The sequence below is a fragment of the Odocoileus virginianus genome, chromosome 19 (assembly GCF_023699985.2).
Source record: "Odocoileus virginianus isolate 20LAN1187 ecotype Illinois chromosome 19, Ovbor_1.2, whole genome shotgun sequence".
NCBI classification, from domain to species: Eukaryota; Metazoa; Chordata; class Mammalia; order Artiodactyla; family Cervidae; genus Odocoileus; species Odocoileus virginianus.
In genome coordinates this window covers 874,529-878,641 of record NC_069692.1, presented here as the reverse complement: position 1 = coordinate 878,641, position 4,113 = coordinate 874,529, and the positions used below count along the sequence as shown (strand labels likewise).

General features: G+C 39.8%; 1 non-coding gene across 1 annotated transcript; it reads left to right on the top strand.

Annotated features, from left to right (window-relative positions):
* The first annotated feature begins 404 nt into the window (after window positions 1–404).
* TRNAA-UGC (transfer RNA alanine (anticodon UGC)) lies at window positions 405–476 on the top strand. Its single transcript has one exon. It is a non-coding gene; the product is annotated as a tRNA-Ala (tRNA).
* The last annotated feature ends 3,637 nt before the right edge of the window (window positions 477–4,113 follow it).

The following is a 4,113-nucleotide window of genomic DNA, read 5'->3' as shown; positions in this document are numbered from 1 at the left end:
TTGTTGTTAGCTAGCAGGTGAGCGTGGTAGGTGAAACTCAGCAGTTGAAAGGGCAAACAGTCTGTCTCTCGGACAGGAAGAGGTAGTTGGAGGAGAAGCTCTAAGAAACCAAAGGAAGGTACTCAAGAGAGAATCAATATTTACACTCTGAAAAGTAACCAAAACACCTGGGTAGGATTCTAACACCTTGGAAACCTATAGCAAGAGGAGCAGCTGGATTCTAGGTGACCACAGAGGAATCTAATAGAAAACACTGTCGTTGTTCCCTGAATCTGAAGATTGTTCGTTATCCTCCAGAATATTTTTCTTCTGATTTTACCATGTTTGCTGCTTTGTTTTCCCTTACAGTTCAGGAGTCCTGTTATTGCTTACAAGGTGCTGTTTAACAACCTTTCATGGAGATAGGGGGTGTAGCTCAGTGGTAGAGCATGTGCTTTGCATGCACAAGGCCCTGGGTTCAATTCCCAGCACCTCCATCTGTCTTTTTCTCTTGAAGCTAAGCAGTACAACAAATATTATCCTCTTCTTATAAAAAAGAAACAAATTTTGATCATTTCCCTTCAATCTAGACCTCCAAATTACCTTTATCAAAAATATTGTAAAAAGCAGAGAAGAGCAAACAGCCACCATGACACATATTTACCATCTGCTGCCAGATCCACTGTACTTAAACCTTAATGTTACCATAAATATCATGCTCCACAGAAGAACCATATTTGTTATAATATTAACCTTTTAAACTTTTTGCATGTAACACTTCATCCCACCAGAGTTTTGAGTAACAGCCCTGCTCCAGAAAGCTGCAATACACTTATTCTTTTACTTCCAGTTGGCACATTGGTGCCAATGCCGAAGAATGAACTGGGGACCTGAACAATCAAGTGTTCACATGCCCTTGTGCACTGACTCTGATTATGTGCATTGCCTCTGATTATCTGCCCCACCTCATTCGCTGCCACACTCTCGCTGCAATTCACATGGCCACGATACAGGATACAGTACTACTTGTATGATCTTGAAACTGATAAACTCCAAATTAAACTCAGACATAAAAGTTGAACATTTCTAAAACTGCTTTTCTTACAGAACTGTTATGAAATTGTCCTCTACACTCTCAGACCAAATCAAGAAATAAGAAAAGAAATAGAAATAGTTTGATTTCTCATTAAAAAGGTTTGTAACTGAAAGACAACCTCATAAATTGAATATATGATTGAAACAATACTCAGGGGGTTCTATTATAAAAACTCTCTTACTCTCTTAGAACTCTACTTCATGATTTTAGTTTGATTTTATCTTTTTCCTCCTACCCCTTCCTCTTCTTTTTTAAAAAGATTTTTAAACATTATTGATTTCATAAAAGAAACGTCTGCTTGGATGGAAAGCTTGATACCATTTTTATGTCAGTTATCAGGTTTCAAATAGATTTGAAATTCCATTTTCCTGATTTCTTATCTATTCTTTTCTGAGGCCACATATCTCTATCAAATGTATTTGAATAAGCATTCATAAGTCATAAGTCATTGAGTTCACCATAAGGGCACCTAAGAAAATGTCCTTTACAAACATGGTTCTACAAGATCTCTTATGGGAGAACAGCTAAAAGCTACTTTACATTAGTGAAGTATTCCCAGTTTTCCAAAGCTGCCCAAGGAATGAGTTTAAAAGTGCTCTCAGGACATGTTTCAAGTTTGAAGTGGAAGATTCAGAACCCTTTGACAGGGACCACAGACCTACCGTGTCAAGAGCAAACTTTCAGCAAGCTCTTAGCCCCTCTTACTATAAAGACTTATCTCCTTTTTATCATCCATAAGCCCTCCAGTTTCTCAGAAATACCCTCTTACAAGCAATAGCACAGAAAACTCTACTCTGTAATGTCCTGTAAGGGAAAAGAATCTCAAAAAGGAGTGGACATATACACATTTATAACTGATCCGCTTTGCTGTATACCTAAAACTAACACAACAGTGTAAACCAACAAATTCCAATAAAAACTTTAAAGAAAAGCAAAGTGTCCTTAATAACTGCTTTCTCTAACAGAAAACTCCACTCATTTTGAATATTCTTGTTTAAGCAATTATATTTGAAAAAAGATTTGAACAGTAATTGTAGTCTCTGTATATTTACCGCTGGAATCACCATTTTCAGAGCCCCTTGTTCCTTTGTGCAGATCTGTATTCCCATGGGTCACCATTTTCCTTGCCTGAAGGATGACCTTTAGCACTTGTCCTAGTGCATTGTTATCTGTAATCCAGGTGGTTCTTTCTCCAGCCTTAGACAGTTTCCTAATACATATGAACTGATTAGTGTTCAACTGAACACTGCAAGGGGCCAGCTGCAGATTTCATTGTTATTCTGTCTATCCAGCTGTCTTCTCTTGGGAACCTGGCCTGAGATCCTTAGCCATCTTGGTTTCCCTAGGCTCTCAGGTCCAGTCCTATGATGCACAGATATCCATTCTCATGTGAATTTCCCCTCCCATGTCTCCTTACAGGCCGTCTCCTCACAGAGCTCAGACACAAATCCAAGAGGTAAGCTAAAGGGCCAATTTGTGAGATGGACAACAGCCCATCCAAGTTTTGACCCAGGGTCCCCAACACAACATATGCTTTCCTTTCTGCTTGTTATGGGTTGAATTGGGTCCTCCAAGAGATATGTTGAAGTACCTCAGAGTTTGACCTTCTTTAGAAATAGAGTTGTTGCAGATATAATTTGTAAAGCTGAGATCATACTGATTAGGGGCTTCCCGGGTGATATCAGCCCACCTGCCAGTGCAGGATATACAAGAGATATGGGTTCAATCCCTGGGTCAAGAAGATCTCCTGCAAGAGGGCATGGAAATCCACTCCAGTATTCTTGCCTGGAGAATCCCATGGACGGAGGAGACTGATGGGCTACAGGACATCAGACACAACTGAAGTGACTTAGCATGCACATAGCACACACTGAATAGGGTGAACCTTTATTCCCAAGTAACTGGTGTCCCTTCAAGGTATGATGTGAAGACACAGGAGACGGTTGCTTTGTGAAGAGACAGGCATATGCAGGGAGCAGGCCATGTGACAACAGACAGAGGCAGAGATAGGAGTGATGAGGCTGCAAGCCAAGGAATGCTAAGGATTGCCAGCCACCACCAGAAGCTGGGAAGGCTCAAAGAAGGATTTATCCAGAATCTCAGAGGGAGTGTGGCTCTGCTGACACCTTGATTTTGAACATCTAGGCCCTAAACTGTGACAGAACCCATTTCTGTTGCTCTGATCCACCCAGTTTAGAGCATTTTAGGGTAGCCCTGGGAAAGTAATACACAGCCTGAGATGTTTAATCCAACCTGCTCTTCCATCCGTATCCATGCCTCAAACTTTACCAAATACTATCTGATATATCTGAACTCCATCTGAGTCCAATCTGGATTAGCACAAAGGAAAGTATCTAACTGACTGTGTGATTGACAATGTTGTCTGCCACATCAATAAAAAAAAGGATGCATTGAAGCCAGCAACCACTGCAGCTACCCTCACTTATGTGCCCTGAGGATACTCAAGGTGGAGAAAAACAGGATACTGGCCCTAGATAGTTAAGGTGCATATGCAAGGAATGATTTCAATGAGCCCAGACTCTTGCATCTTTCCATACATAGAAAGGTACAAAATTCTTCAACTTGAAATGTCTGGTTTTCTTTCTTAGTACATGTACATGTATCTATTCTTTTTCAAATTCTTTTCCTATTTAGGTTATTACAGAACATTGAGCAGAAATCTTTTGGTGTTCTGATTACCAGTTTTTTAGTTGCAAAGGTTTTATATATCCTGACTCCTCCCTTACCTCTTGGAAGTAGTCCTTTAGAGCGATCTGAGAGGTTGTCCTCCAGGCTGAAGTGCTCACTTTTGTCCATCAGATAAAACATAATTCTCAACTTTTAGGTTGTGTACTTTTCCTAGCTAGTAGATGCTAGGAAAATTTAATGAAGGAATTTATTTTTAATCTGCACCTTATAATTTGATCAGATTTTTACCATCTAACAATTCCTAGAAAGGAATTCCAGGCAAAGGGAATACCATGTATATTCTTTTCTAATCTTTAATTCTGACAGTAATTCAGTTTAAGGGACCAAAC